This window comes from Tamandua tetradactyla, chromosome Y (genome assembly GCF_023851605.1).
Source record: "Tamandua tetradactyla isolate mTamTet1 chromosome Y, mTamTet1.pri, whole genome shotgun sequence".
In the NCBI taxonomy this organism is placed as follows: Eukaryota; Metazoa; Chordata; class Mammalia; order Pilosa; family Myrmecophagidae; genus Tamandua; species Tamandua tetradactyla.
In genome coordinates, this window is record NC_135354.1 from 16,796,672 (window position 1) to 16,821,781 (window position 25,110).

The window sequence follows — 25,110 nt, forward strand, 5'->3', positions numbered from 1 at the left end:
TAGGTGTCCAGTGGTGTGGGGCATGTCAAGATATCCCTTCTAAGGTGAAGGATAAATTGCTGCATCTGGCCACTCCCACAACCAAAAAAGAGGCACAATGCCTAGTGGGTCTTTTTGGATTTTGGTGACAACATATTCCTCATTTGGGTGTGCTTCTCTGGCCCATTTATCGAGTGACCAGAAAAGCTGATAATTTTGAGTGGGGACCTGAACAAGAGGAGGCACTGCGACAGGTCAAGGCTGCTGTGCAAGCTGCTCTGCCACTTGGGCCATATGACCCAGCAGATCCAATGGTGCTGGAAGTGTCAGTGGCAAATAGAGATGCTGTCTGGAGCCTTTGGCAGGCCCCTATAGGAGAATCACAACGCAGACCTTTAGGATTTTGGAGCAAAGCCTTACCATCTGCTGCAGATAACTACTCTCCTTTTGAGAAACAGCTTTTGGCCTGCTACTGGGCCTTAGTAGAGACTGAACGCTTAACCATGGGCCACCAAGTTACCATGAGACCTGAGTTGCCTATCATGAGTTGGGTGTTGTCTGACCCACCAAGCCATAAAGTTGGGCATGCACAGCAGCACTCTATTGTAAAGTGGAAATGGTATATACGAGATAGAGCCAGAGCAGGTCCTGAAGGCACAAGTAAATTACATGAAGAAGTGGCACAAATGCCCATGGTTTCCACTCCTGCTGCCACATTACCTCCTCTTTCCCAGACCAGAGCTATGGCCTCTTGGGGAGTTCCTTACAGTGAATTGACTGAGGAAGAGAAAACTCGGGCCTGGTTTACAGATGGTTCAGCACGATATGCAGGTACCACCCGAAAGTGGACAGCTGCAGCATTACAACCCCTTTCTGGGGTGTCCTTGAAGGACAGTGGTGAGGGGAAATCCTCCCAGTGGGCAGAACTTCGAGCAGTGCACCTGGTTGTTCATTTTGCTTGGAAGGAAAACTGGCCAGAGGTGCCAGTTTTGTATACTGACTCATGGGCTGTTGCTAATGGTTTGGCTGGATGGTCAGGGACTTGGAAAGACCATAATTGGAAAATTGGTGACAAAGAGGTCTGGGGAAGAAGTATGTGGATAGACCTTTCTGAGTGGGCTAAAAACATGAAGATATTTGTGTCCCATGTGAATGCACACCAGAGGGTCACTTCAGCAGAGGAAGATTTTAATAATCAAGTGGATAAGATGACCCGTTCTATGGATACCAGTCAGCTTCTTTCCCCAGAAACTCCTGTTATTGCCCAATGGGCTCATGAACAAAGTGGTCATGGTGGTAGGGATGGAGGTTATGCATGGGCTCAGCAACATGGACTTCCACTCACCAAGGCTGACCTGGCTACAGCCACTGCTGAGTGCCCAATCTGCCAGCAGCAGAGACCCACACTCAGCCCCCGATATGGCACCATTCCCCGAGGTGACCAGCCAGCTACATGGTGGCAGGTTGATTACATTGGACCACTCCCTTCATGGAAGGGGCAGCGATTTGTTCTAACTGGAATAGACACATACTCTGGATATGGGTTTGCTTTCCCTGCACGCAATGCTTCTGCCAAAACTACTATCCGTGGGCTTACAGAATGCCTTATCCATCGTCATGGTATTCCACATAGCATTGCTTCGGATCAAGGAACACACTTCACAGCAAATGAAGTGCGAGAATGGGCACATGCTCATGGAATTCTCTGGTCTTACCATGTTTCCCATCATCCAGAAGCTGCTGGATTGATAGAACGGTGGAATGGCCTTTTGAAAACTCAATTACGGTGCCAACTAGGTGGCAAAAACTTGAAAGGCTTGGGTAATGTTCTCCAGGAAGCTATGTATGCTCTGAATCAGCGTCCGCTGTATGGTGCTGTTTCTCCCATAGCCAGGATCCATGGGTCCAGGAACCAAGGGGTGGAAATGGGTGTGGTGCCACTCACTATTACTCCTAGTGATCCACTAGGAAAATTTTTGCTTCCTGTCCCTGCTACCTTGAGTTCTGCTGGTCTACAGGTTTTAGTTCCAAAATGGGGTGTGCTTTCTCCAGGAGAAACAACAGTGATACCACTGAACTGGAAGTTAAGATTGCCACCTGGCCACTTTGGGCTACTTATGCCTCTGGATCAACACACCAAGAAGGGGATTACATTATTGTCTGGGGTAATTGACCCTGACTATCATAAGGAAGTAGGACTGCAACTACATAATGGAGGTAAAGAAGAGTTTTCTTGGAATATAGGAGATCCCCTGGGACGTCTATTAGTACAACCATGCCCTGTGATTAAAATCAATGGAAAACTGCAACAACACAATCCAGGCAGGACCACTGATGGCTCTGAGACTTCAGGAATGAAGGTTTGGGTCACCCCACCAGGCAAAGAACCATGGCCAGCTGAAGTGCTTGCTGAGGGGAAAGGGAACATGGAATGGGTAGTGGAAGAAGGTAGTGATAAATATGAACTTCGACCACGTGATCAGTTACAGAAACGAGGAGTGTAATGCTGTTTTGTTTGTGTTATACTATTTAAGTTGTAAGATATCAAGTTTAAGAATGAATGTTGCCCAAGGATTTGCACGCTATTCTGGAGAGATTTAATGTGTTTCCAGTTATATGCAGGACAGTTGAGTATTGTCAGGTAAAAAAAAAATGTGTGCTTATTTGTTTTCATTTGGAAATTAAGTATGGTCTAAGGTGATATATATATATATATATATATATATATATATATATATATATATATATATATATATATATATATATATATATATATATATATATATATATATATATATATATATATATGTGCCAAGTTGACAAGGGGTGGACTGTCATGGTTAGGGACAGGTGTCAACTTGGCCAAGTTGTGGTACCTGTTCATCTGATTGGGCAAGCGCTGGCCTGTCTGTTGCAATGAGGACATTTCATAGGATTAGGTCATGATCACGTCAGCTACATCCACAGCTAATTCCATTTGTAATCAACCAAAGGGAGTTTCTTCTGCAATTAGTGATGCTAAATCCAATCATGGGAGCCTTTTAAGGAGGACTCAGAGGAGACAGGTTGCATTCCTGCTTTGGCTGGTGAGACTCTCCTGTGGAGTTCGTCCAGGCCATCCATTGGAGTCATCGGCTTCACAGCCTGGGCTGTGGATTTTGGACTCTGCGTTCCTACAGTCATGTGAGACACTTTCATAAATTTTATATTTGCAAGTGTTCCCTGTTGGTTCTGTTTCTCTAGAGAACCCTAACTAATACACTAGTATACAGCTATTGATCTGGTAAATACTTTTTTCTCAACAGCTATTAGTAAGGACCACTAGAAACAATTTGCTCTCAGCTGCCAAGGTCAGCAATATACTTTCACTCTCCTATTTCAGGTGTATATCAACTATCCATACCTATGTCATAATCTTGTCTGCAGGGAACTTGATCTTATCTCCCTCCCACAAGACATTATATTGATGATATCATGTTGATTGGACCTAGTGAGCAAGAAGTAGCAACTACTCTAGACTTACTGGTAAGGCATTGTGTGTCAGAGGATGGGAGGTAAATCCAACAAAAATACAGGGGCCTTCCAACTCAATGAAATTTCTAGGTGTCCAGTGGTGTGGACCATGTGAAGACATTATTTTTAAGGTGGAGAAAAGTTACTGTATCTGGCCCTTCCTATGACCAAGAAAGAGGTACAACACCTAGTTGGTCTCTTGGGATCTGGGCAACAACATATTCCTCATTTGGGTGTGCTTCTCTGGCCCATTTATTGAGTGAGAAGAAAAGCTGTTAGTTTTGAGTGGGGACCTGAAAAAGAGGAGGATCTCTGACAGGTTCAGGCTGCTGCACAAGCTGCTCTGCCACTTGGGTCATATGAACAAGCAGTTCTAATGGTGCTGGAAGTGTCAATGGCAAATAGAGATGCTGTCTGGAGACTTTGACAGGCCCCTATAGGAGAGTCACAATGCAGAGCCTTAGGATTTTGGAGCAAAGCCTTACCATCTGCTGCAAATAACTACTCTCCTTTTGAAAAACAGCTTTTGACCTACTACTGTGACTTACTAGAGACTGAATGCTTAACCCCGGGCCACCAAGTTTCCATGAGACCTACGTTGCATATCATGAGCTGGGTGTTGTCTGACCCACCAAGCTATAAAGTTAGGCATGCACAGCAGCACTCTATTGTAAAATAGAAATGGTATATATGAGATAAGCCCAGAGCACAAGAAAGTTACATGAAGAAGTGTCCAAATGCCCATGGTCTCCACTCCTGCCACATTACCTTGTCTTTCCCAGACCAGAGCTATGGCCTCTTGGGGAGTTCCTTGCAGTGAACTGACTGAGGAAGAGAAAACTTGGGCCTGATTTACAGATGGTTCAGCACAATATGCAGGTACCATCCAAAATTGGACAGCTGCAGCACTACAACCCCTTTCTGGGATGTTCTTGAAAGACAGTGGTGAGGGAAAATCCTCCCAGTGGGCAAAATGTCAAGCAGTGCACCTGGTTGTTCATTTTGTTTGGAAGGATAACTTTTCAGAGGTGTATTTGTATTCTGACTCATGGGTTGTTGCTAATGGTTTGGCCAGATGGTCAGGGATTTGGAAAGACCATAATTGGAAAACTGGTGACAAAGCAGTCTCGGGAAGAAGTATGTGGATAGATCTTTCTGAGTAGGCTAAAAACATAAGCATATTTGCATCCCAAGTGAATGCCCACTATAGGGTGACTTCAGCAGAGGAATATTTTAATAGTCAAGTGGATGAGATGACCCATTCTGTGGATACCAGTCAGCCTCTTTCCCAGCAACTCCTGTCATTGCCCAATGGGCTCATGAAAAAAGTGTCTAAGGTGGTAGGAATGGAGGTTATGCATGGGTTCAGCAACATGGACTTCCACTCACCAAGGCTGACCTGGCTACAGCCACTGCTGAATGTCCAGTCTTCAAGTAGCAGAGACCCATGATCAGCCCTGATATAGCACCATTCCCTGAGGTGACCAGAAGCTACATGGTGGCATGCTGATTGCATTGTACCACTCCTTTCATAAAGGGGGCAGCGGTTTGTTCTAACTGGAATAGACACATACTGTGGATATGGGTTTGGTTTCTCTGCACACAATGCTTCTGCCAAAACTACCATCTGTGGGCTTATCTATCATCATGGTATTCCACAGAGTATTGCTTCTGATCAAGGAACAAACTTCACAGCAAGTGAAGAGCAGGAATGGGCACATGCTCATGGAATTTTCTGGTCTTACCATGTTCCCCATCATCCAGAAGCAGCTGGATTGATAGAATGGTGGAATGGCCTTTAGAAAATTCAATTAGAATGCCAACTAGGTGGCAATAGATTGAAGAGCTGGGGTAAGGTTCTCCAGGAAGCTATATATGCTCTGAGTCAGTATCCACTGTATTGTGCTGTTTCTCCCATAGCCAGGATCCATGGGCCCAGTATCCAAGGGGTGGACATGGGAGTGGTGCCACTCACTATTACCCCAAGTGATCCACTAGGAAAATTTTTGCTTCCTGTGTCTGTGACCCTGAGCTCTGCTGGTCTACAGGTTTTAGCCCATAAGTGGGAGTGCTTCTATCAGGAGAAACAACAATGATTCCATTGAACTGAAATCTAAGACTGCCACCTGGTCACTTTAGACTACTCATGGCCCTGGATCAATAAGCCAAGAAGGGGATTACATTATTGGATGGGTGATTGACACTGACTATCAGGGGAAATAGGACTGCAACTACACAGTGAAGGTAAAGAAGAGTTTTCTTGGAATAGAGGAGATCTCTTAGGGTGTTTGAGTTCTACCATGCCCTGTGATTAAAATCAATGGAAAGCTGCAAGATTCCAATGCAGTCAGGACTATGAATGGCTCTGAAACTTCAAGAATGAAGGTTTGGGTTACCTCACCAGGCAAAAAACCATGGCCAGCTGAAATGCTTACTGAGGGTAAGGGAAACATGGAATGGGTAGTGGAAGAAGGTAGTGGTAAATATGAACTATGACCATGTGATCAGTTACAGAAACAGGACTGTGATGCTCTTTTGTTCCTGTCATAGTATTTAAGTTGTAAGATATCATGTTTAATAGTGAATATCACCAAAGGACTTACATACTATTCTGGAGAGATTTAATGTATTTCCAGTTTTATGTAGGACAGTTGAGTATTGTTAGGTGAAAGAAAAAAAATGTGTGCTTTATTATTTTTTATTTAGAAATTAGATATGGCTTAAGGTGATACATATAGCCATCAAGTTGACAAGGGGTGGTCTGTCATGGCCAGGTCCATGTGTCCATTCACCCAAACCCATTCTGTATATCATACCCCACTGGGGGAGGAGGTTTGTCCATATTGTCTGTACTTTGTTTGTCAACAGCTCATCATACTTCTCCCAGGTTGAGGAACTGCAACTAGTGTGCTCTAGTCAAGTCCAGTTTTTTTCCATGGCTGGTGCTATTTGCCATGGATGGCCTTTAGCTGTATTAGTTGGAAATTCAGTATAAATTCAGGAGCGAGAGACATTATGTACTCAGGCAAGGTATGAGCCCACAATGACAGACTATTTGTCATTTCTCTGGCAACCATCCAGCTGAAAATGATGAACACAGTTGTAGTTAGATTCAGGTGTCAACTTGGCCAGGTGAAGGTGTCTAGTTCTATTGCTCTGGACATGAACCAATGTGAACCTAATCTGTTGCTGATTATATCATAAGTTGGCTAGGAGGTGTGCCTGCTTCAATGAATGATGTTTGATTTAATTGGCTGGAAGTTTAAATGACAGAGCTCGACGTAGCACAGCCGAAACAGCTCAGCATATCTCATCTCAGGACTCACAACTCTTCCCAGGCCTTTGGAGATACAAAGAGGAATCACTCTGGGAAAGTTGTTGGAACCCAGAGGCCTGGAGAGAAGGCCAGCAGAGATCACCCTGTGCCTTCCCATGTAAGAAAAAACCTCAGTTGAAAGTTAGCTGTCTTTCCTCTGAAGAACTATATGCTAACTAAATAAATCCCCTTTTATTGAAAGCCAATCTGTCTCAGATGTGTTGGATTCTGGCAGTTAGCAAACTAGAACAAGCACTGCAACATACTTAGTCATGCAGAAAAAGTTGATTAGTGGACAAAATTTTTGCATTGTCTTGTCCCAAGCATGCTATTACCATAGTGTTATTTATTCCCTCTGCAACTTCTGTGGGCTTCAATCTGTCTTATGGGTGCCTTTTCACTATACTTTAGAGCCAACCTATGCATTTGTAGAGCCCAAACCATCATTTCTAGTAGTGATATTGGGGGTAGGGGAGATCTGCAGCTGTTTTATTCTCCCATTTTATATGGTATTGCAACTAACTGAGCTACTCTCCCTTGGATTATTATGCGTACTGGTTCTATGGAAACATTAAGTAATAATACTTTATTTCTCCCACATAATCAGAGTCTATTATTCAAAATTCCAGCCATAATTTGGATACCCTTCAATGCTAGATTAGACCACTGGAAAATATGTTCAAAATAACCATTAAGAATTTTAACACAATTCCAATAAAACACAATTGTCTTATTCCAATTCTAATAAAACAGACACATACAATTTCTGTTTTATTAGGCTCAGTCCAGACTTCTTTTGTGGCATATAAATCATTACCTATTAAACCTAAAGTTTCCAAATAGGGGGCTTGAGCTTCTGGAGTTACAGCCCACCATTTTAGAGTTGCTCCTTTGTACTGATGTCTTAATTGTAAATTTGGAGTCATCATTCATGCCAATGGAGTAGAATCCCCTAAAGGTCGGTTATTTAATTGCTGCAATGCAGTAAATGAATTATTTTCCAATTTCATGTTAATTTTGCCCCCAATTTATGCAATTATTCTTTTAATAGGCTTGTCATCCATTCAATTAACCCAATAGCTTATGGATAATAAAGGACACAATATACCCATTCTAAATATTCATTCTCAGTTAAGACCTAATAAGTAGCTAACAATTGTTGCTTGAAGGGTGTATATAATTCACCAGAGGAGGGCAGCTTTTTACACCAAACCTCTAATGGAACTCTTTTTCCCTCCTGTTGTGGCCACACATTCTAATTAGTGTATGAATCTCGCACAGTTACATGACTTTCTATTGGTCCTTGTTTCATAGGCCATAATCCAGGGTAGTCTGGATAGCCATGTTTGTCTCTTTATAGACTTTGTTCTTTTTATCCCCATTCAAATTCATATTTCTGTCTGATTATTTTAATAAGGGCTAAAATAGCACTTAAATGAAGAATATGAGCCCTCCAGTATCCAAATAACCCTATAAAATTTTGTTGAAAATTGTCAGGATTGAATTAATGAATGGTTCTTTTATAACTAAAGATAAGGAAAAGACTTATTTTTTTTCAAAAATGAAAAGATTTTTTCATTAATCAAGGACGTGATAACATCAATATAAAGTGTAAGAACTTATACTGATAAAACATGGAGTTTTTGCTTTTTTTACCCTGATTATTTAAAATAAAAACTTTATAGCTTTTTACTAAAAGTAGATTGATAATTTAAGAAAACTTTGTTATTCTAACAGAGAGAAAGCTAAATTTTAGTCTTGTATCAGTGTCTTATTTGATATTAAAGCTTCTAAAAATTTTATAGACCTGTCAAATCTTTTCTCAATTTTGGCCATAATTTCCTTTTTCAGAAATTTTGGCAATTTATTATATTTATTCAGGTTTTGTCCTATATTTTCTTCATTTTGTAACAACCATTTATTTTTTCCTTAGGACAAAACTATCTTCTTTTCATTAATAAAACATATTGTTATTTCCTTCATACTTAAGTTACCAAATGTTTTCTTCATACTTAAGTTCCAAATGTTTTGGAAACTGTCTTTGAGCAAACATTTCACCACATACAGTTATCATCAGAATTAAAATTGTCAAAATAATTCTAGGTAGCTAGCAACCTTTAGTTAATGCATATTTGAAATATTAATACATAATTTTTAACAGGAATAAATGGCACACGATGATATTACATTTGATTACCAAAAAATTGTACTTCTTCAAAATTTTATGATTACCACATAATTTTTAAAAAAGATTGAATATAAGGCATCTCACCTCATTTGTGATTTGTCTTACAAAATGAACTTAATTATAAGGTGCTATGGAAATATAAAGCTTCATTTTTAGGCTACTTCTCAATGATCTCAATTTATACAATGGCCAGGTAGCATTATAAGGAAAATTATATTTTTAGGGGGTCCCCTTCAAATTGAGACTGATTATTCAACATATAGCTCAAAGGAGATATAGCAGGCACATACTGAGAGTTCCCATGGCTAGGCAACCCTAATAAAAGTCATAAAGACAAAACATCAAGAGATGAGTTTTTTTCAATGTCAACAGATTTTTCAACTTAAAAGCAAAAAAAAAAAAGTATGAAGACAAAACTTGTAAACAAAGAGCTTCTTAATACCAATGGCTTCCTCAATTCAAAAATACAAAATACAAAACTAAAGAGAGCCACGAGTCTCAGATTATGGATAGTGTTACTCAAACCTACTGAGTCCACAATGAAAACCAGGCCAATTCAAATTTCCTCTTCTTGAGCAGATGGGAAAAGTGAAAGTAAACACAGTATGGAAGGACTACCAAAATGAAAGCAAATATAGAAGACACAATATCGTACATTTACCTAGGCCAGGGAAATTCTGAACTTTAAAATCAACATCACATAAATATGCCTAGTGCCTGCCCATACTAATCTCTAGATCAGTCTTGGTGACCTGCATGTGGGTATGCCTGGTTTAAAATGAGAGCAGATACAAGAAGTGATGAGGCAACAGAGTATACACTGGACAGTGATCTCAGCATGGAAATAGATAACTCCTGATCACTTTGGGAGGTTCTCAATGTCTCATTTATCACTGTACTTATCCCATTGATGGAGACAGCATATTCCAGCAATGGGTCATGCTGAAGCTGGATGAAGCTAAACTCTTCAGTTTAGCCCAGAGCATCATGAATTCTTTATTGCTTAAGAGGACCAGATGGCATCCAACAAAAGGAACAGAAGAATGTATAAAAGAAACGTAAAAAAAGTAAACCCACTCCATACTTCCTTGTGCTCCCAGCTTGCTGTGCCCAAATCCTATAGAGTATGCTGCTATAAGGTATGACAAGGGACACAGGCTGAGTCACAATTGAGACTTTCAGCAACTGACCACTTTTTATTTACACAGCATTCATAAATACAAAAGAGCATGGGAAGAGATCTCACTATAATTATTCTCACAACTGACTGCTTGGGTCAGCATTGGTGGTTCCACATACTCCACTATGGTGATGATGGACCAACTGTGGCTGATCCTCCATGAAGACAAATTGCTTGGAGGTTTCCCATACTTCTATTCATGTTAGAAGTGAGGAACACCTACACTAAGTTTTGGTACACTCTGGAAAAATATGGTAAAATTAAACTAGTCAGAAGAAAGTAATTAGTAGCTTGGATGCTAGAAATATGCCATTTTGTGGTAGTTAAGGGAGACCCTTCTGAAGGGATAATATCTGAGTAGACACAAGAATGAAGTGAAAGAGTGGGCCATGTGGTTATGATGATTAGTTCAGGTAAGAAGAGGCCTAGTATGTGTGAAAAGGAAGGAATCAAGTTCATTTGGAAGGAAATCAGCAAGAGATAATAAGAACCAGTATGGTCCAGAGCCCAGTCATCTAGAAATGAAGACATGGTCTAGATTTTGTGTTGCATGAGATCTTTTTGAGTAGATGAATAGTATGATAAAATTTGTACTTTGAAAGGATCATTCTGGCTGCTTTGGGGAGAATATACCACAGGATGGTAGGAAATTCAGTTAGGTGATTAGTACAGTAATCTCAACAAAAGAAAATGATGGACTGCAGCAGCAAAGATAATAAGAAGTGGCTGAATTCAAGACACATTATGAAGTTTAGATGGACAGAAGTTGTTAGATTGAATATAAGGGGGGATGAAACTAAAAGATGAGTCAAGGATGAGACCTAGGGTTTTGCTCTAACAGTATAAAAATGAATGTGATTTACTGAAATGGGGATCACTGGAGGTTGTGCTAGTTTGCAAAAGTTCCTGGAATGTGATATATCAGAAATAGAGTGGCTTTTAAAACGGGGGAATCTATTAAATTGCAAGTTTACAGTTCTAAGGCTGTGAAAATGTTCAAATTAAGGCACCAGCAAGAGGTTACGTTCACTCAAGAAAGGCTGATGAAGTTCAGGGTTTCTTTCTCAACTGGAAATCCATATGGTGAACATGGCAATGTCTGCTAGCTTTCTCCAGGCATCTTGTTTCATGAAGCTTCATCAGGGACATATTTCTTCTTAATTTCCGAAGGTCTCTGTCTGTGTGGGCTCTCATGCTTCATGTGGCTATTCTGTATTCTCTAGTTTTTTCCAAAATGCTTCTCCTTTTAAGGGATTCCAGTAAAGTAATCAAGACCCACCTGGATTGGATGGGGTCACAGTTCCCTCTAATCAAAGATTAATAACCACAATTGGGTGAATCACATAAGCATTCAGATAATCTAGTCAAGCATCCAGCCTACAAGTGAACAGAGATTAAAAGAAGTGGATGTCTCCATCAGATGGATCAGGATTAAAACATGGCTTTTCTAGGGTATATAATCCTTTCAAACCAGCACACCATCTAATCAAAAGTTACCACCCAAGAGTGGGTGGGTCATATTCCTATAGGAAGAACAAAAAGATTCCACCCAGCAATACTGAATGAGCAATAAAGGACATGGCTTTTCTGGGGTACATAATAGCTTCAAACAGGCACAGAGGAATAAGCTGTAATTATGGTTAAACATATTGAGTGTGAGATCTTATGTGTCCTTATGGACCATGCAGTTGAACAGAAAGCTGAGGCTGGATATGTACACTTAAATGTCCTCAGCAGGTACTTAATGAATGAGTGAAGTTAACTAGGATGTGAAAGTTGATAGAGAAGATGAAAGGTTTGAGTATTGAGCCTTATTCAAGATCAGGAAAATGAAAACAATGCAGCAAAGGAAAGATAATTTAAGTAAAGTGGGAAAGAAATCAGAAGAGTTTGTGTCCTAAAGCCAAGTAAAAGAAAGAATAATCCCCTGTGCTAAATGCTACAGTCATTTAGGATGAGAACTGAGAATTGAACTTCAGCATTGAGAATTTGCATATCACTTGGTGGTTTTGAGAAGTATAGTTTGGTGGTATCATGAAGATATCATCCTTATTTAACTGGATTCAAAAGAAAATTGTAAGAGATGATGTAGATTAGTAAATATAGATATATGCCAAATTTACAGCAGTTAGAATTGAGAAAAGGATTGCAACTGAAAGTGGTGTGAAGGCAACACAGTTTATTTTTAACATTTTTTAACACATAAACCTCATGCATTTGCCACCTGCTTTAACATTATCAGCATTATGCCATCCTTATATTGTCTATTACCACCCATTTATATTTTTGCTAAAGTATTTTAAAGAAAGTCATTGTGTTATTTCAACTTTAATATTTATGAATGCATTTCCACGATATAAGGAATGTGTAATACACCAGAAATGAGCTGGCTCTTACACTGGAGATTTATTAGCTTACAGGTCTACAGTTTCAAGGTCATGAAAATGCCCAGTCAATCCATCATTGCAATGATATCAGGAAGAGGTGGGGCAAGAAGTACAAGGTGAGGTGTGGAATTTAGTTCATCCTCGAGGAAAGCTAGCAAATAGAAAATAAAACAAAATAAAATAAACAGCTCAGAGCCGAATCAGCATGCAGGTGCTCTCAAAAGAGCACAGCAATTTTCTCAAGGAGGGGGTAGCAGAATCCACCAGTAAAGAAGAGGGCTCTCTCCACTCAGCTAGGAGGGCAAAGGATCTATGGAGATACAAGTAAGTTCCTGCCAGGATTTGACAAGCTCCCTAAAAGTGTATGTCTACCCAGAGCATGCAGAGGGGTTCCCTGTGCCCACTGCCGAGACCCTTAAATTGAAAAGCACCTGAGTGTTTGGCATACATGCATGAGATGCCTCATGTAAAAGGAGAAGGGGTAGGAAAGAAAGGGAAGCTTGCCAATTGCCTTCCCACTTCTCCAGAGCAGCTTCTCCAGACCAGCTGCTCTTGATCCTTTGCCCTCTAAGAACTGAACTTCAGATTCTGCATAGTCCAGACAGAAGCAGCCATGGCTGTCCTGGCCACAGTTTCACTCTCAGTGCAGTGCCTTTCTGTCTACATAGGAGACCTCTCCACATGAGCATGCTGGCATGCAGAGACACTCATGCACAACCTAATCAGGAGACACTTATGCAGTGCAACCACTTCTGGAGCCACAGAGGGCACTTCAGAATGAGTCTGGAGCTCCAGGATCTCTCAGAGCTACCGGACCTCTCAGCGCTATTTTCTCCTGGTTAAAGCTTCCCAAAGACAGCCTGGGAGCCCAGGCAGACATGTTAGGCTCACAGAGATTAGGCTTTTTTCTCTGTCTCCTCTCACTGACTAGCACCTGGCCTAACACATAAGCATGCTCATGAAATCTCCAAATCAGTTCCTCCCTGTAGTTCATCAATGGGGCCTTGCATAGCTCAGGAAACAGCTCTGAAGCTCCATTACTTTCCAATCTGACCAGTGAAATTGAAGTCAATACTTGACTTCAGATTGGACTTTTATTTCAAATTTACTATATGCAAAGGTTGTGGACAAGAGACCCAAATCTGTCTGCCTCCTTGGCTGGGGCCTGCTTGGATTTCCATCCATGGTTCACACAACCACAGGCCCTCTGCTGGTTAATGTTACAAGAGTTTCTGAGTGTTGGGGTACAAAGACAGAATAACAGTGAGAGTGTTGGAATATGTCTGTTTTTTTTCAGGAGGAAAAAGAAAGCAAAGATTTCCCCTTCCCAAATGGTAGTTTTTGGTGGTCATGTTATATTTGCTAATATTATTTCTTTCTGACTCTGTCCACTTGTGGCAGAAGTAAGAAAGAGTAAGGAGCCCGGTTAAGAGCTGGAAGTGTATTTTGTTCTGGTTTAGGGTCTTGCCCTCTTCCAAGTGTCCAGAAAGTCCATGCCAATGTCTGTGCACTCCCAGAGGACAAGCAAGACTGTGTCAGTGTCTGTGAAGCCACCATGGGCCAGCATCCTGGCCCTGGTGAGGTCTTTCCTAGGGCCCAGGGACTCTGCTCTGTGGTTGTCAACTTCTCTTCAATGGGAGGGAGACTGAGTCACTTCCAAGAGGCCTGAAGGGCTGCCCACTCAGTGTTGTCACTCTGGCAGCACATCCAGGTAGTTGCTGGCCTCCAGCCACCTGCTCCACCAGGCCTGGTGCCTGGTTAGGAGGTCCTGAGGTATGCTCAGTTCTTGCAGGTATTCTTTCTGAGGCCTGAATTGCTGACTCTATAAAAAAAAAGGCTTGGATGGTTTAAGGGTGATACTATAAATATAGAGCTCTCTATCATAATGGTACTCAATAATTCACCCCTCCCAACACCGTGAGATCAAACTTATCTGTAACTAACTAGAGAAAGCTAAGTATAATTTAGAAAGTCACTTATTCCATGCTGAAATTATTTAGAAAGGTATATTTAAATTTTTAAATTCAACATTAAGATTATATTTAGAAATTTCAGCTTCTTAATTAATTCAGTAAGCAATTCTCATTTATCTAATATACACGTAGCATACCCATAGTAGGCCAGGGTTTTTTTTTGGAAGGAAAGACAAAGGGATTTTGTTGCTTTAATGCATTGCAGTAGAGTAACACATAACAAGAACACTCAAATATTTGTATTTACCTGAGTTTTGAATTCTATCTGTAGAACCAATTTACTGTAGACCTCAATTAATTTTCTCATCCACACATTGGCACCTGGAGTCCTTTTATACTCTAAAACTCTGCAATTTTACAATAATGGACAGGAAAAAAAGAGAACAGAAAACTGGGTATATAAATCATAACAGGAGGAATTGAATTGTCCATTTGATTAATATACTTTTTTATTTGGTTGGTACAAATAGCCTGTCATTAGTAGCCCACATGACGATACATATTTCCAGGAAAAATTGGCTCATTGAACTTTAAATATTCTGTGTACATACTATATGCTAAACACCCAGGGCATAGTACTGAACAAAGGGAGACATAAGCTTTGCCCTGATGGTGCAAATAGTTCATATTCTTTTTCATTCGCCCAAAAGCATTCAATGTGAGATGGCTGGCAAGGAGTTAGCTGAGAGTTTGTAACCATGATACAGAATGAATCAAAGTAATCTATACCAGAATTAGTCTCATTTCAATGAACTGTCATCAAAAGAAGGGTTTGTAAAGGAGAATTAACATTAGAATAATTTCTTCCTGAGAATTACAGTGGTCAGAGATAAACAAATTAGATTAAAGTATACTATTGTAGCAGCAGCAACTTGACCAACTAGGGAGAAAGTATGCATGCAAGCGGAAAAAGTCAAAAGAGAAGTCAATAAAACGACACAGAGGTAGAATTGCAAGGGTGGTGAAAGGGCGAGGGTGACATAAGTCACGTTGACAGTCAACTTGGACTGTGCCTGATCCATAAAAAAGTCTTCGCAAGCAAGGGGTTTAAATCCCAAGGGCTGGCAATGGATGTTTAGTTGTATTACCTGGTGCCTCATGATAACCCCTTGCATACATCCCAGGAAGATATTCATCACTGAGTGTATATGCCTTTCCATAATCTATCAGTCTCCCTTTATTTTATAGAAGAAATAAAGAAATTATATGTTTAGAAATACCATCTCAAAATGATTCCTACTGGTTACACTACTCTATATTTCCTTTTGTCACACTGTGATAATTTTTAAAAGTGTTCCTTAAAATGTTTAATTTGGAAATGCAATTCTGTTATCTTATTTCCACATATTTTCCACCTTAGAATAAAAACTACTGGGTAACTATCCTTAAATTTTGTGTAGATTTTTCACTTAGAAATGTTAACAGAAATTCTTCAACATGAGAAACCAGTATTAATAACATTAGTCTTGTTTTTTATATACTAACATGTTGCATATATTTTAAATTTGTCTTTAATAAATTCAAGTTTTAAAACTGCTTTGTCTGAAAAGAAAAAAAAAAGGCTTGGTAGGGGCTGAGAAAGAAGTCTGGCCTGGACAAGTAATTTAACAACTTTCTGGGGTAAACTGTTGGGGGGATATCAGTGACCAGACACACATCATACACCAATCTAGAATGGGTGGAATGGCTGAAATCTCAGGCAGAATTGTAAATCTTGTGCCCTCTCCCATGGGCATGGCATGTAGTTACTGAGGGAAAAAGAAACAGATGCTACTAAAAAGGAAGATAAAAAAATCTCTAATTTTAGAATTAATTAAAAAATTTGGATCACAGAAAACAGGCCCTAAGCACAGATAAACCAGGAGTAAGCACTTACAGAATGAGTAGTTTTTGTCTGTGCAAAGAGGGGGCTGGAATGACAGTGAAAACAAAGCAAAACAAAAAATGGTTTTTTTGAGTTAGAAAAGGAAACACTGGAAAAGGGCATAGCCCTAAGAAAAGGGGCACATAGAGCTTAGGCAAGCATAGAGCCATGTAACAACTCCAGCTCATTAGGTAGAACTGTAAGCACTCTCAGGCTCCAGCACTGTCCCCAGGCAATGGCAGAATTATGGCATGTCTGAGAGAAAAAGTAACCAATCAGATGAAGGCAGACAATACCCTAAAGGGTGTAACATCCCCAAGAGAAAGGTGGGTGGGGCCAAGATTGAGTTACCACCTTCCTTCATGAAATTCAGGCTACTGGCAGGGAGAGGCTGCAAATAATTATAGGCAGCACATCACTTTACACTGGGGGAAGCTATGGGCTTACAAGTGCCACTTTCAGTGCACAATATGAATATCAGCAAGTAGAGAAACTTCATAGGAAAGTCTGGCAACCTGCTGGCTCTTACCCATAGAGAAACTTGATTCTGATTACACCTTCCTCCTAAGATGTGGGCCTATATGCTCTCAATAAACTTGATAGTGTTGATCATACCTGAAAACCTCATCAAAAGTGTTCCATATAGGTCGGCCAAGAAACAGAAAAATGAAAACTGAAAAATTCTGATCAGTAAACTGGAAGTTATACTAGAGGTCCAGAATAAGTTGAGCTGAATGCCAAAGGACAGATAGAGAAAAAGCAAACCAACAAGAAAGCCCTAATTAAAAGAGTAAACACAATCTCTAGAATAAAATAATTAAGGAAATCAAGTACCTTGATAACAGCAAAAAATAGCAAGTCATTTAGGAGAATTAAAGATATGCCCCAATAAACAAAGGTACAAACCAACATTTTCAAGTGAGATACAGGAGTTGAAACAACTAAGGAGGGGGGGATGTTCAAACAGGTATGCAAAATCACATTAAAAATCATATCAAATAAGTTGAGGAAAGATATGACAAAAGAGATGCAAGATAAAAAATGTTTTTTTTAAAGAAGAAGAACTAGAAAATTTGTAAAAATAAATGGCAGAACTTATGGGAATGAAAGCCATGACAGAAGAGAAAAAAGAAGAGACCTACAACAACATAAAAAAAGATTAATGAACTAAGGACAGGACATCTGAAATAATGCACACAAAAGAACAGTCAGGGAATAGGATGGAAAAATATGAGCAGTGTCTCATGAAATTGAATCACAACATGAAGCACATGACTGTGTGATGGGGATCCCAGAGGAGAGGAGAAATGAAGAGGGGCAGAAAGGACTAATGGATCTCTATCCTAATGATCACTGAAAAATTTCCATCTCCTATGAAATACATAAAATTGCAGATCCAAGAAGTTGTGGCATACCCAAACAGAATAGATCTGAATAAACCTACTACAAGACATTTATTAATGAAGTTGTCAAAGTTAAAGGCAAAAAGAGAATTTTGAGGGCAACAATCCACCACATTCAAGGGAAACTCACCACAACTACATTTTGAATTTCTCAGGAGAAACCATGGAAGTGAGAAGGCCATGGTATAACATACTTAAGATTCAAAAGAGAAAAAATGCCAACAAAGAAGTCCATACTTAGCAAAACTGTCCTTTGTAAATTAAGGGATGTTTAAAATTTCTCCAGTCAAACATACACTGAGAGAGTTTGTGAGTTAGAGACAAGCTTTACAAGAAATACTTAAGGGAGCACAACAGGCTGATAGGAAAAAACAGGATGGAGAGGTCTGGAGAAGAGTGCAAAGATGAAGATTAGTAGTAAGGTAAAAATAGGGAAAAAATTAAGAGAAATAATATCCAAAACACAAAATGGTAGAAGAAAGTACTGCCTTAGCAATAAAAACAATAAATATTAATGGATCATGCTCACCAATCAAAAGACATAGACTGGCAGAATGAAGTAAAAACATAGGACTATTCTATATACTGTCAACAAGAGATACACTTTAGACCTAAGGACAAAAACAGGCTGAAACTGAAAGATTGGACAAAGACATTTCAAATAAACAACAACCAGAATGTAGTGGGGGTAGCTACACTAATATGTAACAAAGTGAACTTCACATGGTAAAACAATTGAAAGAGTCAAAGAAGGTCACTAAGTATTAATAGAAGGAATAATTCATCAGAAAGAAAAAACTAACCATAAATATTTATGCACCAAGCCAGAGCGCCCCAAAATACATGAAGCAAACACTGACAACACTGAGGGGGAAAGTAGATGCCTCTACAACAATATTGGAGACTTCAACTCAATGCTCTTATCAATGGATAGAGCAACTAGTCAGATAATCAATAAAGAAACAGAGCTTTTGCATACTATGATAAATGAATAGACTTCACAGACATTTATAGAACATTGACACCCCCCCCACAACAGAAGGATACACATTTTTCTCAAGTCCTCATGGAGAATTCTTAAGCATAGACCATACACTGGGTCGTAAAGCAAGTCTCAATAAATTTAAAATGATTGAAGTTATAAAACACTCTGTCAGGTTACAGAGTTCATACAATGGTATGAAATTGGAAATCGATAACAGGCAGAGGACCATAAATATTCACAAATCTATGGAGGTTGGGTAAGACACTCTTAACAAGAGGGCCAAAGAAGAAATTAAATGAGCAATCAGTAAATATCTTTAGGCAAATGAAAAGGAGAACGGATGATATAAAAATTTATAGGATGTAGAAAAGTCACTGCTGAAAGGGATATTGTTGCCTTAAGTGTCTATATTAAAAAAGAAGAAGGGGCGAACTTGGAGAATAAGCTGTCACAAACAAAAAACTAGAAAAAGAGGAGCAAATTAAGCTTGATTCAAGCAGAATGAAAGAAATAGCAAAGATTAGAGCAGATTAAATGATATTGAGGATATGAAAACTGTCAAGAAAATCAACAAAGCCAGAAGTTGGTTCTTTGAGAAAATTAATAAAATTGATCAACCCATAGCTATGCTGACAAAAAAAGAGAGATGATGCCAATAAATAAAATCAGAAATTGGAGAGAAAACATAGCCAGTCACCTGACAGAAATAAAGAAGGTAATGAAAGCATACTAGCAGCAACTACATGCTAGTAAAGTACAGAACATAGATGAAATGGACAATTTCATAGAAATGCACGTACAGCCAAAATTGACTCGAGAACAAATTGTTGCCCCAAATAAACCAATTACAGGAAATTGAATCAGTTATCAAGAAATTTTCAAAAAAGAAAAGTCCAAAGCAAGTTGACTTCACATGTGAATTTTATTAATGATTTAAGAAATAATACATAATCAAAATCTTCAACAACAACAACAAAAAAAACTGAAGAGGAAAATTCTGTGAAGCAAGCATCACACTAACACCAAAGCCAGAGAAAGATCCCCCAAGAAAAAAATTCAGACCAATTTCCTTAATAAATACAGATACAAAAATCCTCAAGAAAATACTTGCAAATTGAATCAAGCAGCACATTAAAAGAATTATACACCATGACCAAGTGGAATTTTTTCCAAATATGTAAGGCTGGTTCAACACAAGTAAATCAATTAATGTAATGCACCATGTCAATAAATCAAAGCAGAAAAAACAGCTGATCATCTCAAATGATGCAGAAAAACTTTTACAAAATTCAACATTCTTCCTTGATGAAAACACTCCTGAGAATAGAAATAGAAGGGAACTTCCTCAATACGATAAAGAGAATATTTGAAAAACTCACAGCTGACATCATTCTCAAAGGGGAAAGACTATAAGCTGTCCCTCTAAGATCAGGAACAAAACAAGCATGCCCACTGTCTCCACTGTTATTCATCATTGTGTTGGAAGTTCTAACTAGGGCAATTAGACAAGAAAAAGAAACAAAAGGAATATAAATTGGAAAAGAGAAGTAAAACTCTGCTTAGTGATGACATGATACTACATGTCAAATCCTGAAAAATCTTCAACAAAGCCACCAGGACTTATAAATGAGTACAGGAAGGTGGCAAAGTACAAGATCCACCCAAAATCATTAGTATTTCTATACACTAGTAATGAACTATCTGAGGAGGAAATCAAGGAAAAAATTCCATTTACAATAGCAATAAATGTTTATGAATATATTTAACTGAGGAATCAAAGGACCAATGCACAGAAAACTACAAGGAATTGCTAAAAGAAATTATGGAGCACCTAAATAAAGGAAAGGGCATACTGTGTTCATTGATTGGAAGACTAAATATAGTTAGGATGTAGATTCTACCAAATTGGTTTATAGACTCAATGCAATACCAACTAAAATTCCAATAACTTACTTTGCATAAATGGAAAAAACGAATTTATTTGGGAGGGCAAAGTGCCCCAAATCATTAACAATATCTCGAGAAAGGAAAATGAAGTGGGAGTCCTCATACTACTTGACTTGAAAGTACATTACAGAACTATAGTGGTCAAAACACCATGGTATTGACAAAGATAGATACACAGAACAGTCGAGTCAAACTGAGTGTTCAGAAATAGATGCTGTGACCTATGAACAATTGATCTTTGATAAGGTGATCAAGCCAACACATCTGGGACAGAGAAACATTTTCAATAAATGGTGTTTGGAGAACTAGATAGCCATAGCCAAAAAAAAAAAAAAAAAAAAATGGGAGAGTACTCATATCTCAAACCTAAACAAAAGTAAACTAAAAATATTAAATATTATGGTGAAAACCATAAAATTTTAGAAGAAAATGTAGGGAAATATTTTATAAATGTTATAATAGAAGAAAATGTACGAAAAATCTTATGTACTCTTGTGCTAAGTGGTAGTTTCCAAAACATCACCCTCAATACACCAGTTATGAAAAAATAAATAGATAAATGGGAGCACCTCAAAATTAAACTCTGTTGTGCAACATAGAACTTTTCCAGGAAAGTAAAAGGGCAGCCTACACAATGGAAGACAATATTTGGATATCGCATATCAGGTAAGGTTTTAATATCCAGAATATATAAAGAGATTCTTCAACTTACAACAAAAAGACAAGCCACCCAATTTAAAAATGGGTGAAAGACATGAACAGGCCCTTTTCAGAACAGGATATTCAATTGGCTCAAAAACTATGAAAGTATACTGAACTTCACCAGCTATTAGTAAATAAAAATCAAAACCACAATGAGATATCATCTCACACCTTCTAGAATGGCCATTATAAAAAAAAACCAGACACATCAATTGCTGGAGACATCATGGAGAAACAGGTTCAATTATTCACAGTTGGTGGGAATGTAGAATTGTTCAACTATTCTGGAAGGCAGTTTCATGGTTCCTCAGGAAACTAAACATACAATTGTCATATAATCCAGCAATCCTATTACTAGTTATATATTCAGAGGAATTTATGGCAAGGGAACAAACATACAGATTCACACTGATGTTTATAGCAGTGTTATTCACAATTGCCAACATATGGTAACAGCCCAAATATCCTTCAATGGGTGAGAAGCTAAACAAACTGCAGTATATACTTATGGTGGAATACTATGCAGCTGTAAAGTAGAATAAAGTTATGAAGCATGTTACAATGTGGATGCACCTTGAGGGCATTATACTGAGTGAAATTAGCCAGAAACAAAGGCCAAATGCAAATGATATAAAGTTATACAATCACCTTTGAGAATCAAGGCTGGCTATTGGAATACAGGTCAACAGTTTCAGATACTTCACTCCAGCCACCCCAATACATCATAATGTAAAAAGAGGTAAACATATAATGCCTAAGAAAATCTCCAGAATAACTTCTTGACTCTGTTAGAAATCTCTCAGCCACTGACACTTCATTTTATCTCATTTCTCTCTTCTTTCTAGTCAAGAATTCTTCCTAAGTTCCATGATGCCAGGTCTTAGTTCATCTCCTGGTGTCATGTCCCACATTGCCAAGGAGATTTACACTCCTACTACTATTAATGAAGAATTCTTTAAATATCAATTAAACCCTTAAACCCAAGTGACTGAAAGTGTGGTTTAGTTCAAATGTATCCTTACTGATTTTTATGTTTCTGGATCTGTAATTTACAGATAGAAAAACGTCAAAATTTCCGACTGTAAAGATGGAACTGCTCTATATCTCCTTGCATTTCCATTAGTTTTGCCTTGTGTACTTGAAGTTCTTTTTTAAGGAACATGTACTTTAAGTATTTTCAGGTCCTCTAAGAGAACTTATCCTGTTATCACAAGCAATTCCTGTATTTATCCTGAAAATTTATCTTGCTTTGAAGTCTGCCTTGTCTGAAATTAATATGGTTTCTCTTATTTTCTTTTGATTGGTATTAGAATGGTATGACTCTCTATTCTTTTTCTTTGAATCTGTCTGTTTAAAGTGGGATTCTTATAGGCAAAATATAACTGGGTATTGCTTTATCTACTCTCTCAGATGCTGTCTTTTAATTACTGAATTTACCATTTCAAATTTTAAAGTGATCATTGGTATGTCTGTGTGAATATCTACCATATTCATAACTTTTTAAGCCATATTCATAACTTTTTTATTTGCTCCTATTTTTCTATGCTTCTTTTGTCTTCCAATGTTTTTGTCTTCTCTGATTTTAATTGAACATTTTACATGATTACATGTTCTTTCTTCTCTTAACAATCAATTATACCATTAAACACTTTTTTAGTGATGCAGTGTTCACAACATATCTTTACAACCTGTAAAATTCCACTTACATATAATAATTTACAGCTTCACAGATAGTTTAGTTATCTTACAATAGAATATTCCTACCTCCTTCCCACTATTCCTTATCACATTGGTCTCATTCATTTCACTTCTCCATATTTAAATCCAATATATTTCCTGTTATTAATTCAAGCAAACTATTAACTTTTAGGTCAGTTAAAAAGAAAAATAGAATTTTCCTCCTCATGTAGGTCTGAATTTCTAACCTATTTCATTTTGTTCTCTCTGAAGAACTTATTTTTCACATTCCTTGTAGGACAGGCCTGCTAGAGAAAATTTCCTTTAATTTTTTGTTAATCTGAAAAAGGCACTATTTGTCTTTCAACAGCAGAGGGAACTTTTCAGTGGATATAGAATTCTGACTTGGTGTGCTTTTGCTTTCAACATTTTAATGGTTTCGCTTTTCTCTCTTTTTGCTCTCATGATTTCTGAAGATAAAACTGATGTCCTTTGTATCCTTGTTTCTCTACAGGTAAGGTGTTTTTCTTCTGCCTTCTTTCAAGATTTTCCCTTTGTCTCTGATTTTCTGTAGTTTAAATACAATACACCTACATTTATATACTTTAGTATTTATTCTGCTTGGTGTTCTCTGGAATTCCTGTGTTTGTTGTTTTGTGTCTGTTGATAATTTTGGAAAAATTCTCAGTGTTATTACATCAAATATTTCTTCTGTTCTCTATATGCATCTGTTACATTTTTGTAATCATTGCATTTTTTAAAAATGCTTTTCTCCATAAAATATAACAAATAAACAAAACAAAGAAAGAAAAAATCAATAATTTCAAAGCATACTTTAACAAGTAGTGACAGAACAGATCCAAGAGTTTGTCATGGGCTATCATTCCACCTTCTCAGATTCTTCCTTCTATCTGCTCAAAAACACTGGAGACTGGGAAGATTATTAATATAGTGATTCAGCAGCCAGACTCATTTGTTAAATCCCGTTTTCTCTGTCATACCTCCTCCTTCACCTTTAATCCTTCTCCCAATCTACAAGAATCTTTGGGCAATGCTGTTCTAACTTTTTCATGCTGAGAAAATGTGTCCACACTAAAGGATAGAGAGATGTAATTAATTGATAATCTTGGAAAACCTGATCCCTTTCAGGATTTATCTGTTCTATGTACCCTCTGGGAATCATATGTGCAAAGAAAGGCAATCCCAGTGTATGAAACATTTATAAAGTTTCAGTTCAAGACTTAAATTTTTTTTAGAGTCAGCAGGAGAGCTATTAATGGGGTTTAGCTAATGATGGCAATCAGCGCTCAACTAACTGAAGCTTGCATGAGAGTTAACAGAATAAAATTTCATCTGTGTGATCTCTCAGCCACTGATATCTTCTTTTATTACACTTCTTTCTCCCCTTTTGGAAGGCATTGCCAACCCGATGGTGCCAGGGCCAGACTTGCCCATGGAGTCACACCCCAGGTTGTCAGGGAAATTTTCACATTTGAATGGCTTATCCCACATAGAGGGGAGAACAACAATTTTCCTTGCAGAATTGGGCTTCCAGAGAGAGAGAGACAGAGAGAGAGAGGGAGAGGGAGAGGGAGAGGGAGAGGGAGAGGGAGAGGGAGAGGGAGAGAGAGAGAAAGAGACGCCACCTCTGACCAAAAAAAAGGGCTTCCTGGAAGCAACTGCTAGGTTTCATTATGGGTAGTCTTAGCTTCTCCATATATAAATATGTTTCATAAGGCAATTCATGCTTTGATCTATATTTTCATGAGCCTCCAATAGTTTAGAAGATAGCCAGTGTTTACCAGACATGGCAATTTATATATTTCTCTTTGGATCCTCAGGGGACTCTACCAATACTTATTATCAGCTTACCAGAATCTGAGATACATCTTGATATCATATGAACTTATTCAAATTTATAAGACTTCATCCCTATTCTGGAATCCTGGAGCTTGAGTTATTTTTATGTGCTATCCAGACTGGCTGATTTAGATTA